We start from the raw sequence: 15238 nt of genomic DNA on the forward strand, positions 1-15238 counted from the left end.
CCACTGACAGATGAATGGATAAAGAAGATGTGGTACATATACACAATGGAATATTAGCCATAAAAAAGAATGCAATAATGCCACTTGTAGCAATATCGATGGACCTAGAGATTATGATATTAAGTTAAGTAAGACAGAGAAAGACAAATATCATATATCATTTATATGTGGAATCTAAAAAAAAACAAAATACAAATGAACTTATTTCCAAACCAGAAATAGACTCACAAATAGAAAACAAATTTATGGTTACCAAAGGGAAAAGGGAGGGAGGGATAAATTAGGAGTTTGAGATTAACATATATGCATTACTATATATAAAACAGATAAACAACAAGGACCTATTGTGTAGCACAGGGAACTATATTCGTTATTTTGTAATAACTTAAAAAAATATCTCTTTGATTAGTTAGCACAAATACTATAGGTATATGGAACATAGATACAAAAAAAATTTAAGGTGATTGATCTGGGGAACAATGAGGCTGGATGATCCCTAACTTAAATCCATTTCTCCTGCCTCAATGCTTCAGAGTAGGGAGAAGTGAATTCTGGACTAGGAGTTCCTGCTGTGTTGGTGATGCCAGACAAATATCTTCATCTCTTGGACCCTGACATGACTTGTCCAGTAAGTTGCAGGGCCGGGACTCAAATTTCTCTGATGCCACACTAAGTCCCATGAAAGAATGGGCATGTCTAAAGAAAGAATGTGTTGCTAATGGTTGAAGAACAGGCAGAAGGCGTGGGGAGCTATTTGGGGGAATCTAAGTAGGGTCTTCATGCTGCTCCTCTAAGGGTTGTGCTCTCTGAGCTGGGGCCCCTGGGCACATTCTAGGAAGACCTGCCATTCCAGTTAGGATGACTTCTCAGCAAAAGGTCAGCCTGGAGGGGAAGGGAGGCGTTGAACTCACATCGCCTGGAATGTAATGGAAGGGGCTGTTTCTACTCTCATCATTGCCCCTTCGCTGCATGTATGGATAGTCACAACAAGGAACCAGCAAACACAAGAGAAAGCAGAATTAGACCGTTGCCTTGAAAAGATCAAATAACACATATATCAAATACCTATAAGCTGCTGGTCCTTATCCTCAGGCAGGGAACAGCCCAGCAGGAAAGACAGGTATGTATATAAAAGAGCATCTAGCCCTGTCTCACTTTTCTCAGCTTATCCTTTTAGTTAAGAGCGTAGAACTAGAGCCAGCCTGCCTGGGTTGAGTGCTAGTTCCACCATGTATACCTTGGTGGCCTGGGCAAGTCCCTTTAACTTCTCTGTGCCTCAGTTTCTCCATCAAAAGAAGTAGGGATAATAACACTACCTACCTTATAGGGCTGTTGTGAGACTTGAATGAGTATAAAAATAGTTATTGTCATTTAGTAAGCAAATAGAAGTGTTTGCTAGTTTTCTATTGTTGCTATGTTGCATGTTTCTTTGTAAGTTACCATAAAGTCTTTCACCTCTCTATCTATCATCTATCTATCTATCAATCAATCTATCTATCTATCTATCTGTCATCTACTTATCTGTAATAGTACAGGGTGAAAAAAACTGCAAATAATTGTGTATATAAGGCCTCCAAGAGCACAGCAGTCACTTAGGAATCCAGTCTGAGCAGAGATATGTATTCCTATCACACCTTGTTATCTATCCCCAGCCCCACTCTGTTCCGTGCACCTCCCTGGGCGGGGCCAGTGCTCCCCCAGGACTCATGTCCAGCCCCTGTCTGGATAGTCAACTCCCCTGTAAAAGTGAAATTAGAGTTGTGAAAGGGGCAGGAAGCCCAGAGCCTGCTGCCGCTCAGGCCCAGGGCTAGGCCTCCTGAGAACACCATTCCAGACAGCAAAGATCACGCTCAAAGGACAATAAAGTAAACCTTTTAGAAAGAACCAGAAATAATGTGTAAAATCAAAAGAACTGAAACAAAAGCTCACAAATTTTCAAAGAGGCAGTTTGTTTCACAGTTTCTGTGAAAACCTGTTTGGTGTCAGGCCTTGCACAGTCCATCTGGGAAACTGGGGTTTGCCTTCATAGGCAACCATTTGGATATTTTAGGGTAGAAAGACCTTCTGTGAACTTGAAGAAAGCTGACCCCAGAGAGGAGAGTGGCCAACCCCAGGCTGCTCAGCCTACAAATAGAGCCCCAGACTCCCATTCTTGACATCCACCTTCTCTTTTTCAGCACAGGTGGTTTTAAAACCAGAGTCAGAAATATTTGGGCTCTGTTCCAAAGCTGTGGTGAAGATGTGATAAAGCAGGGTCTTTAGGGCCCCCTCCCCTGCCACCACAGGCCAGGCCAGGAAACCAGCAGGCGGAAGCTATACACACTCATTGGCTTTTCTCTTCTGACTCACTTTACCTAATTCCTCCCTCCTGCCCCCAGGGATCACCCCTCACATTAACTACCTGCAGTAAGTTCTTGTCTTGGGCTGTGCTTGTAGAAGAACCCCAACAAAGACAAAGAGCAACTTAATTTTCCTTCACTTCCTGCCCATGTGTAAAAAAGGCATTTTCCAGTCTGACATGGAAGGAGCCTAGAAGTCATCACTTCCATCCCTACAACAAGAAAAAAGCTGAACAAACTGAAAGTCAACAACCCTTCTTAGATTCATGAGAGAATTTGGGGTTACAGGGCAAACCACTGCCCTGAAAACTGGAGGGACAGATGGGTGGATACAGAGGATCACAGCTTACCACAGTCAAATGCTCAGAAGCAGAAGCCCCCGCGAGAACCAGTACCAGAAAGAACAGTTTACACTGTCAATGGCCAATTGCTGGAAGCTCAGTGGACAAGCTTGAGAATTAAAAAATCCAGGAGACCCAGTCTTAGGGGGGTTTCCCACCTTTTTGTGAGTTTTACCTCCAGGAGAAACTCGCTACAAAGATGGAGAAAAATCTTCCTGTGCTTCTGACAGGGGAAGGAGGAAAAAAACATTTTTTAAAACACCCAGAACTCTCTGTTCTTAAAGTCTGCCTTTAAGGAAAACTGTTTCACTAGAGCATAACACAGCTGGGTTTTACAGAAGCCTAACTGACCTGGGGGAAAGGAAATACCCAAATGCCAGCCCCTTTTATCCTTCACTGTGAGGGATGGGAATGACTTCACTCCTTTTCTGCTCGGTAATGAGTACAAAGCCCACCAAACTTGCAGTGACAAGAATGCAGAGCCTGGCATACAATTAAGGGGGCAGGGCTACCCCTGTGCTGCTTTCTGGGAGAGGTGCCAGGTCCCACACAGGTCAAACTAATTCTCATAATATTCTCATAATATTTGGGGGAGGAATAAAGAATTTAGCTATCAAGATTTCTAAATATACAACTAGAATCATTAAACCATCAAGACTTGGAAGAGATTTTAAAGGCCCTCTAAGTCCTATTCTTTACTTGCTTGCTTTGTAATGGTTACCATTTGAATTATGAGTAAAAATTCAGATACTATTTCTAGACTGACTCAGGGAGAAATGCATTGGACTTAAAATTAGAAGACAAGGTTATATGTTCCAACTCCAACACTTATTGAGTTACTTAAGATCTTTGAACCTTAATGTCTTCATCTACCAAATGGAAATAATAATACCCATACCATTAGATTTAATGGTATATGTACTAATATGGTATAGATATGAACCATAACTACAAAATATCAGTATTATTTCAAAAAAAAAAGAATATGTAGAGGCTTGAAATAGTAGCTCTTGGATGGAAAAGAATATTTGAACCAGATATTTAAAGGGTAAAAAAGAGATAAGGACCCTTATATGTAAAGGAGAGAGATATGTAAGACCAAGAACCTAGAAAGTGTTTGTGTCTGTATGTTATGGAGAAGAGAAGTGGAAGATAAAATGAATAACTAAATTTTAGAGCACTTTATCTCTTAGATATGTTTATCACCATATCTTTGTTGTTCCTACAATAGCCCAATGGCTTATGACCCTTAATAAGGAATGTTTCAGAACAGATGCATATAATGGAACTTTGGAAAATACAGAAGTCCAGGCCTACCTTTGGAAATTCTGATTCTACAGGTCTGGGGGTAGAGAGGCATGTATTTTTAGAAAACTCCAAGAATGATGCCAAAATACACTCCTGCATAAAAATCACTATAAATTAAAAATCTGAGGCTCAGGAAGCTTGAGCAAATCCTAAGATCTAACATATGAGTGGCAGAGATAGGAGATGAATCCCGCTGCTTTAAATCCCACTTGTGTGCTTTTTTCCACCATGCAGATCTGGAAGGCAAGGTCAGCCTTCATTAGTCTAGTCATTATGGCTGAGTTGACCTGGCACCAGAAAGCAGCTCGCTCTCTGATGGACGGAGGCCACGAGATGGCCACAGTCCTAACGTACGAATTGAATTAACAGCAGCACACATTGAAATCCAGGGAGGGGAGCTATGAGAAATGAAGGCAGATCATCCAGGGCCAAGGCGACGTGAAGCTGGGAGATGCTGCACAGACTGCTGATGTTCACACCAATAAGCCAAACTTGGCTTTTCACCTCTGCAGCTTCAGTCTGGCCATGAAAGTGCAGCTTGGGCCTCGGTGAGAGCCCTGTGGCCCCTCCTGATGTCAGTGAGAACTTCCGACCTGTGCAAAGAGCAACCAGGGCCCCAGGCCAGTAGCAGGAAACAAGCAGGCTCAAAGCCACAGACTCACCCAGGGGTGGTTTGGTGAGTGCATTAAAGGTCATTGATCTTGACCTCAAAGTAGGTGTTTTGCAAAAATTCAGAATTACCCCCCTAAAGGATAGTTCATGAGATTTATGCTGGAGTTGTTTTACAGTCTGACCTAGAGTCTTCCATTGAAGTTATTGACTTCTCCCGAGTTCATTCTGACAGGCCATTGTGATAGCCTGTTTTGTGTATCTCTCCGTGGGGCATTCTTCATTCTCAGCCACAGACTGAAGATTAGGTTTTTCATTGTTGTTGGGGAAAAAGAGGTCAATGCTATCTCTCTCCCTGCCAACTCTTCAGAGATATTTTTTTTCCATTTCGTTTTTAAAAATCCAGGTACATTATAACCCTGATTCAATGAGGAGGAGCCTGTCTGGCCCTGTGATCACCTTTAATTACTGGGAATCAGTTGAACGTGTCAGGTCTGCAGAGAGAGATCAGTAAGGGCTACTGCTTCAGACCAAAACCTACTGTGCACATGACCTGCTCAGAAGATGGAAAGGCTGGGAGATTATAGGTGATGAATGCTGCTGGAGGCATCAGCACTATTGTACTCTTTTCTCTCCCTGTTCTTCCCTTACAGTCCCATGATTTATAATGCTCTGTCATGTCCAATTTTGGTAGCGGCCTGATGGTTGTCATAAGGCTGTAAACACGCTGAGGTTTTACTTTCTTGTGTGTTTTCTTCCACTTTGTATTTGTTATAATCCATGTCACCCAATAATGGATTAATTTTTTTGATCCATTTTTCTGTTCTTGTTAAGCTCCTGAGGTTTGGGAAATGAATATTCAGAGTGTCAATATGTGGAACTGAGCTGAAAAATTATTCTGCCATAGATATTTAGGGAGAAGAAAATGAGATACTGTTCCAGGGAATTTAATAAGCATAAAGAGGATCAGATTAAGGGCAAGAGGCTCTGGATTTGAATCCAGGCTGTGCCACTAGCTGATTGCCATGATCTGGACACGTTGCTTCAACTCCCTGCCTCAGCTTCCCCTTCTGCATAATAAAGCATTGGACTAGATGATCTCCAAGTTCAGTTGCAATTCTAGCATTCTGTGGATGGATCAGGACTCTGGATCTACATTAGGGGATGTGAAAGAGTCCTCCTGTGTCCCATGTTAGTACTGTTGACAGCGTCAGGTTGTCCCAATGTCCCAAGTGTGCAATAGAGTAGTGAACTTGAGTGCCATCCTCCAGAAGGTTGTATCTCCTGGTAGGCTTTTCCCTCAGAGAAAACTAGGGAGTATGTAAGCTAAGGAGGAGACCTGGAATGTACCTGCTGGAAGAGGAGAAAGCAAGTATGTATGTACAAGTCAGTGTCTGAGAAGAGGGAAGAAATGGTGAAGTAAATGGGACTACTTCCCTTGAGGAAGGGAAGATGCACTAGACAGGTGGCTACCTGGAATGACCAAAGATTTTTCATGTGCAAGAGGAAGCAACCTTCAAGTCATTGAGCACATCATGGTCCGTATTCATTTGTAGCCTTCTGAAATGTTTCCATTCTTCTCTGCATGATTTCCTTAAGTGTAAGTGCTAGAGAGATTTGAAGTGTAACAAGTACTATTGAGTCTAGATTTAAGGATAAAATCCAATTGAGAACCAAAAACAAAACAAGACATTACTTAGAATCTGCACATACCCCAAGAGGCATGATATACTTTTATTCTGCCAAGACAAGTCAGCTTCAATGAAGAAATTCCATCTTAAATCCTGACCCCATTCATTTTCAATGACCTTCACGTCCATTTATTTGTCACCCGATCCCATGGCCATGTACTTGACCTTGTCATGTTCCAGATTATCCATCTGCTTCCTTCTCTTCGACCCTACTATAGCTATTTCAAACTGTGTCCACTCTCCACAAAATTCTAACCCTGCCATTTCACTGGCTCACCCTCAGGAGATGGCCTTACCTCATCCACGGAGAAATTTGAAAACTTCAGATGAAAATATCCTCAATTTTCTGCCACCAAAATTATAAACTCTCTTTTGTCTGCATCCATCCTTTTGTCCTTCTCTAGTGCTTTGATAGCAGAGACGTCCTTCAACCAAAGTTAAGCAAGACTTCAGTCCTTCCCCCAAACCTTGACATTTTAATTTCTCTATTCTATATCTCTAATCTTTTTGTCTGCCAACCCCTTCCACTCAGCATTTAAAGTGTTGATGTCTTTTTTCTCAAAAAGCCCCCAATCTGATCCCCACATTCCCTTCCAGCTACCACTGATCTCTCTCTGCCCTGTCATGGCCGAGTCACTTACACTTACTGCACCCACTTCCTTACCTCCCACTTACTCTCCAACCCACTACATCTGACTTCTATCCCCAACACACCACTGAAACTGGTCTCACCATGGTCTCCCTCAAACTCCTGTTGCTAAATCCATTGGGTAATTCTCAATCTTCATATTATTTGATCTCTGTGCAGAATTTTATACTCTTGGCCTCTTTGAAACAATCTTCCTTTGACTTCTATGTTACCACACAGTCCTGTTTTGTGTTGTTTTGTTTTTCTCCTCAACTTTCTGGCTACTCTCTTAGTCTCCTTTGCAAATTCCTTTTTCTATGCCTGTTAGTATCCCTCAGAGTTCTTCCTTCTCATCTCAAGCCTCACTCTCCTTAGATTATCCCAGGAATTCCCATGTACAATTGCCTTATATACCCTGATATCCATCTACAGTTCCAATCTCTCCCGAGTTGCATAACTTTATCTTCAATTATCCCCTGAACATCTCCACTTTGATTTCCACAGGACATTCCATGCATCTAGAATATAATCTCTTATTTTATTTCACAAACCAACTCCCTTACCTTTGTTTCCTACTTCAGTCAATGGCATTACCACCATCCAGCTTCTAGCACAAGCTGGAAGTCTAGATGCAACCTGTCCCTCTTTCTCCATCTTTTCCTGAACACTGAATCAAACAAATCATCACATTCTGCCAATTGTTCCTCCTAAGTTAATATCTTTCAAATCCCTCCATTTCTTCTCCTGCCATCCTAGTTGGGTCATTGTTATCTCTATCCCCCTGCCTCTTCAATCCTTTTTCTAGGCTGCACCGAAAGTGATCTATCTAAAATTCAGATCTCACCATGCCAATCCCCCATCATGGTTCCTTACTACTCTTAAGAGGAAGGCCAGACTCCTTGACTTGACCCCATAACCCTTCATGACCTGAACTCTGCTTGCCTCTTTAGGCCAGGATTTCTCAACGTCAGCACTACTGACATTTTGGGTTAAATAATTCTTTGTTGTAGGAGGCTTTCCTGTGCATTCTAGGATATTTAGCAGCATCCCTGGCCTCTACCCTCTAGATACCAGTCATACCACCTCCCCAGTTGTGATAACCAGAATGTCTCCAGACATTGCCAAATGTACCCTAGAGGGCAAAATCAACCCTGGTGGAGAACCACTGCTTGAGACTAATCTGTCACTACACCCTACACCCTATATGTTTGAACTTCTAGCCATAGTAGCTTTTCCTTATTCCTCTACTGAACCATTTTTAATTTATTTTATATTTGTGACAGTTTTTTAAACATGTAATTCACATAGCATACAATTTATCCAAAGTATACCAGTTCAAAGGTTTTTAGTATATTCACAGAGTTGTAAAACCCTCATCACAATCAATTTTAGAACATTTTCATCACCCAAAAAGAAGCCTCATACCCATAGACAGTTACTCCCCATTTTCCTTCAACCCCCTGAGCCCTAGGCAGTCACTAGTCTATTTTATGTCTCTATTCAGTTGCTGTTCCTGGACATTTCACATAAATGGAGTCATGCAATTTTATGGTATTTTATGACTTAGCATAATGTTTTCAAGGTCCATCCATGTTGTAGCATGTATCGGTACTTCATTCCCTTTTTTTGTTGAATAGTTTTCCATAGGATGATATTTTTGAGGTTTGTTTTGTTCATATTTTATGGATACTCTGCATTTTTTTCTCTTTCATTCAGACACTGTCCTTCCTTACCTTCATTATATGATTCTGTCCTTGCACACTTCAACTCCTTCTTTCTAGAAACAGAGTTATGTTATGGAGTGGCTTCAACAGGCCACTCTGGAAGCCATCTTGCTCTGATTTTATGTTCATAATTGGGTTTCTTCTCAGTGAAGACTCTATATCCACTTTCTCTATCTCTATTTTCTCTATGCCCCCTTTCCTTGCCTCTCTCCTCACCCTTACAACTGGACTTGGTAAGGTCAGAATTTTGGGATCATTACCATGGTGCCCTGTGAATAGTTTTATCAAAATACTACATTATTTACTGTCTATCCTCTCACTAGTCTCACTAATTTAAGTCTTTTGAAGGCAAAGACATTGTCTTATTACTAATACTTCCAGCACCTGGTGTGTTTTCTGGCACATGTTAAGCATTTTAATAAATATTTTGCGGAATCAATGCAAGAAACGAGGAATCATTGCTTTAATAACTTGCCTGGCATTATGGTTTCCCTGGATCTGGACCTGGCTTTGTCCTGGTCAGGCTTCCCAGAGATGGAGTCTTGCCTCTTTATGGGGTATGGAAGCGTTGACAAGGACCTGCTGTCAGTCTCTCTGATAACCTCCCCAGGAGGCTGACTGCTGCTCTGCCCCTGGCTTCACCTTCAACATATACAACCATCTCTCCTGGATTCCTCATTGACCTTCTTCACATTTACTTGCTGCCCTAGCTGTCAACTCCCACTCTCACTGTTCTCTTGTGATCTCACACTTTAGCCTCTCTTGAATGGACCAGGGGTTCAGTCCAGGGGGACTGAGTGGACAGTCTTGTTCAGGCAGCTGGACCCACTATTGTGGAGGTTAGAGAAAAAGCATGGCTCTCTTGAACAGAAGACACCAAAAAGTAATTTCTTTCTTACTCATTGTTGACTGAAGCAGTGTGGAAAGATGTGTTTTATGGTTTATGTTAGATTTATTTTGTTTCTTATGTAACAAACGGAGCACTGTTCTTAGTGCTTTACAAGTATTAATTTGTTCAGTCTTCATAATGTTATGAGGTCACTCCCATTCTTATCTGTTTCTCAGATGGAAACTTAAATGTTCACTATCACACAGCTGCTAAGTGGCAGAGCCAGGAATCAAACCCAGGTGCTCCACCTCTAGAATTGCTCTGCTGCCTCTCTCACTTCGGGGCCTTTCTACATACTAACCCTCTAACTAGAAGGCTCCTTCATCTCCTCTTCACCTGGCCAACTCCTACCCATCACTTAAGTTTTAGCTCAGATGACTTTTTTCCCTGATAAGTAAGCTTTGACTGCTTCCTCAAGCCTGGATTGGCACCCACCCTGTGTGGTCTCATAGCAGCTGGTATTTTTCCTTTTATTTCACAAATCTATCGACTTTGCTATCATCTCTTTTATGACTTAAGCTCTTTGAGAACAGGAGCATTTTCTAGCTGGTATACCATTGTATCCCCACATTTAGGAATGAAATGCCTGGCAAGTAGTAGGTGATCAAAAGTATTTCTTATATATATAAATGAATCCAAATGTCCAAAATATAGTATTATTTTATGAGATTCTGCTAGTCCAGTCTCCTTTCTCCCCTCTGATGGATTTTGGATTGACAGAGTATCAAAGTGAAATAAAACCAAAATAACAGCTAAGGGGCTTTCCCAAAGTCTCACTCTCAAAATTGGATTTTAATAAACTGAGTAATTAATATAATAGATTTACATAGCCAAATAAATCTATCCCTGCATTGTTTAGACCAATTCTGGAACTTGTCTCCAACTCTGAGAACACGCTAAAAGGAACCCTAAAAATCTGAATATATTATGGGTGACTCCTCACCACCCGTTTCACCCTTTCCCCTGGGTAGCAGCCGTGTGGTGGGGTAGGGAAGAGTGAATTGCCCATCCCAGCCATGGGGGCAGGAGTGCCAAGATTGGTCTAAGCTAATTAGTGAAATTGCATTCCCCTTCAGAAGTCACATGAAGTCCAGGTGCCCTCTTCTGAGCTAGTCAGCTTCGTCACCTGCTGTGCCATGTGGTCTGGAACTGCTGCAGCTACCTTGTCTCCTTAAGGAAGTTCAGCCTAGGAGTGGAGCTGACACTTCAGAGGCAGAGAAGGGAGATTGTTGGTCCTTGACAACATCACTGGGCCGTGGCAAAAAACCCCAAAAGCCAAAAAACCCTTGTGGAGTTCACCTTATCTCAGTTAACTGAGCACATCATTCTCCTTTATTGCCTGGAACTATTTGAATTAGGTTTCCTGGTCCTTTTAACATAAAGGTATACTGGTAACTGGTGCATGTCCAAGGACCTATGAGCCGGGTGCCATGGGACCCTGAAGGTGGGCAAATGAAGCTACTGCTAACTCCCAGATCACGCAGAATACAAGAAAGGAAAGGAGCCCTGCAAAGAATGCCAAGATCCCAACCATCACTGCCCCTGAGCTTCTGCCTCCCCTTCCCAGGCTTCAGGAATGCAGAACCAGGAAGGAAAAGTACTGCAAATCTAACCTTTTCTGGTCTCTCCTTGTCTAGACCTAAATGTCTAAAAGGTCAGCATATCATTGTTCACAGATTCAGGCTCAACATCTGATACTGAGAAAGCATGGACTTCTGGAATCAGAGCATCATCTTTCTATTAAATAAAATTGCTAGGGAAAGAAAGAGAGGATACTGTATTCAATGTATATTCTGAGAATGTTTAACTAAATAGATATTTCTTCTAACAACATCATGCAGTTTTATAAAGGAAGGCCTGTCTTCCCTATGTTAGCCTCACAAAGAACAACACCAACAAAATACAAACAGCAGGGATACCAAGGAAAACCAAAGCAGGAGAAAGTTTCAAAAATGTCTCCACAAATCCAAGGAAAGGGAGAAGGTGAACAATTGAAGATAAAGACATAGGGAAAAACTTTAGAAGATGCCATTTAGTTATTAAATAAAACCTGGAGGAGAAAAGTGCAAATTGAGTAGAAACAATAAAAGGAAAAGAAGAAGCATTTCTTGAGTCAAAGAAAGACAATGTTTCAGTTTGAAAGGATTTCATAAAGAACAATCAAATTAATTGTGTCCTGCAGAATTCTTAATTAATTGACTGAGAGGAAATGGCTTACCTACAAAGAAACAAAAATTAGGTTGGCTTCAGATAATTCCTCATTAATATTAAATGCCAAAAGGAAAAGAAGCAACATTTGCAGAGTTTAAAGGGAAAATATTCAAGACTGAGAAATCTTGCAAGTTATTTTCACTTGCAAGGGCAAGAAAAGATATTCTTAACAAGTAAGAATCCAGATAATATATACATTGCCTCTTTCCAGAAATCTTATTAAAATTGTGCCCTGAAAGATAAATAAAATAGAAATCCTAGGATGAGAATATCTTTAAATCTTCAATATTTGATGTAAATTTTGCTGTTAACGTGACAGATACTTTTTACCATATTTAAGATGGTTCATATTCTTACTATTTTGTATAGAGTTTTAATCACTAATATGTTACTTCTATAAGGCAGGGAGTTGTGCCCATTTTGCTCACTCCTATATCCAATGACTAGAAGAGTATTTAGTTCATAGTTGGTGTTCAGGAAATACTTGTTGGAGGAATGAATCAATTACCCAGAAATAGATGCTGAATCAAGTCCAATGCCTTTCCTCCATATGTTTTTTTTTAAATAATTAATGTTATGATTTGCATTCATGGACTTCCTAATACTGAACCATCCTTGCACTCCGGGAATAAACTCTTCTTATTGACAATATACTATTCCTTGAATATATAGCTGCATTTGATTTGCTAAGATTTTATAAGTAATCTTAAATTAGATGTTGTTTTATATTTTTTGTCTGGTGTGTGTGTGTGTATGTCTTTTTTTTTCTTTTCCTTTTCTTTCTTCTTTTTTGGCTTACCCTGAATCCATTCTCCCATTCTCCCTTCTGTTAGAAAGAGGTTCAGTTTTCCTTTGGAGAATTACTGCCTTCTCACTCCCAGCCCAAGAGGATCAGGTCAAGCTAACTCTATCCCTGCTCTAGGAGTGGACACATAATCCACTCTTGTCAAGCTGGAGTACCAATCTCCTGGCCACAATGAACAGTTCAGTGATGGGCACTGGAGCCAAGCCAGACCAATGAGACTCCTTATCAGGAGTTGTGCTGGAATTGTGAGGAGAGAGGTTCCCTTATTCTGCTGCAGTTCCAAGCTGATAGAATGTTAGCTTGTGCAACTGGTAAGCACCTTGCCACAGCCAGGTGGAGTGTGATTGGGAATGAAACCAGCACAGAGGGAAGCTTTACGCACTTGTTCTAGTGTGCCAAAAGACATACTCCCATATTTTTTGGTAACATGGACATGAACATAAGCTCCCCTTTTCCCTTAAGTCAGTTGATACAATGTAATATTCATAAACTAGAATTGTCTGTATTTTAATTTTTTGTGCTCTCCTTAGCAAGTGTTGGTGTCATGTCTTTGTTGGTCTCATAAGAAGATTTGAGAAATTTTTCAGTTCATTTACACTCTAAGTATGTTGGAAAGCTAATTACTCACACCTCCTTCTATTCATATTCAGAATGCATTGAAAAATAGACACTAGACCTAGGAGGGAATGAAAACACAGTATACCCTTTATTACTGGCAAAGCTGGACTGAAGAACATAGGGAGCTCTGCAGCTCTAATGGTGAACTGAACTTCCCAGTCACTGAAAAGTACTGGAGAGCACAGGCCTCTTCTCCCGATACCCCTGTGCCCACATAGGCAAGGTGGGAGAGCCAGAGAGCCCTGTTGCAAGTCAATTTTGGTTATTTCAACTTTCCTAAAGAATTATATGTTTCACTTAGCTTCTTAATGTAGTTATACCTTTCTCATTCCTAATGCTTTATATTTTTATTTTCTCCCTTTATTCAAAGCCCAAATTCCTAGGGACTTGCTGATTTTATCTTGAAGAATCACTTCCTTTTTTCATTAATTCTGTTTTGTTAATTCTGTTTTATTTTTAGCATTCTAGGTTATTTCTGCTTTTATTAATTATAATATATAATTTTATATATTTGGCTTATTTTATTAATTTTTCTATTGTTTTGAGTTGAACGCTTGGTTGTTATCTTTGGCCTTTTTTGATTAATAGTAAAAGAATTTAAATCTATAATAGTTCTTGTTAGCACCAACCCATAGTTTTGCTATGCACTGTTCTTATTTTTGTTGATATTTAGATGATCTCAGAGTATGATTTTGACTTAATTTACAATTTCTTTAAAGAAATTGTGGATTTTATTTGTTTGGTTTTTTTTTTTGTTTTGATCTACCATTCATGTGGCTCTAGTTTGATTGTGTGATAGTCCCAAAATGTGGTAAGATTTTTACATTTTGAAAAGTATTATTCAGGATTTTCTTTATGACTAAACACATCACAATTTTCTTCTACTTCTATGGGCATGTGAGAATATTTATCCTCTATAAAGTATCAAGTACTAGATTATCTAGTAAGTTTATCCTACTAATTATATGCTTAAACTCCTTTCTATCCTTTTTATATTTTTTTGTCTATTTGGTCAATCAAATTCTGAGACAACGATGTTAAAAAAAAAACTCTTCAATTCTGTTTTTATCAAATTTTGTTTTTGTCTCTAAGAGCTGTGTTTTGTATATCTTGCAAAGTACTGTTTAGTGTAGAGTACATGAAAGTTTATGACAAATATATAATCTTGGTGGGGTTTTATTTTTTTTGTTTTTTGGCCACACCACGCAGCTTGTGGGATCTTAGTTCCCCAACCAGGGATTGAACTCGAGCCACAGCAGTGAAAGCACCAGGTCCTCACCACTGGACTGCCAGGGAGTTCTAGTCTTGGTGTTTTTAATCAAATGGGAAATATTCTCTTTTTCCATTTTTACTCTTGGACTCAAATTTTACTTCATCTGATATTAACATTGCCACTCTTAGGTGTTTCTTTTTTTTTTTTTGTATTTTAAGGATATACATTAAATTTTTACTATGAAATATACAGAAAAAGATGCATAGAACACAAATGTATGGCTTAAAAAATTGCTCATCTAACCACTACCCAGTTCAAGTAACTGAATGTAGATCATTGACAGAACTCTAAAAGCCAACAGTTATTATCAACCTTCCCCTTGAATGTTACCATTATCCTGATTTGTGGAGGAATTTCCTCCTTTCTCTTCATATTTTAACCACCAAGGTGTATATTCAGTACTTTAACATTTAGATTTGCCTGTTTCTGAAATGTACATAAATAAAATTATTCTGTATAAATCTTTCATGTCTTACTTTCTTTGCTCAGTATTACATTTTAAAGATTTATTCATCTTGTTATGTGTAGCTATAGCTTTTGGTTGTTGGTGGTGATGCTGTATAGTATCCCATCGTATAAATACACAACAATTTATTTTTCTCTTCCACCATTGTCTGACATTTGGGTTATTTCCAGCTTGGGCTATTTTATAATGCTGCTATGAATATTCTTGAACAAGTTTCTTGTGCACACATTTCCATAGGCTATGTAACAATAAGTAGAATTGTTGGAGCATGGTGAGTATCTTTAAATTTAGTAGAGATTGCCTAACTCATATAAAGGGATTGTGCCTATTTATAAC

This window comes from Eubalaena glacialis, chromosome 6 (genome assembly GCF_028564815.1).
Source record: "Eubalaena glacialis isolate mEubGla1 chromosome 6, mEubGla1.1.hap2.+ XY, whole genome shotgun sequence".
Classification (NCBI taxonomy): domain Eukaryota; kingdom Metazoa; phylum Chordata; class Mammalia; order Artiodactyla; family Balaenidae; genus Eubalaena; species Eubalaena glacialis.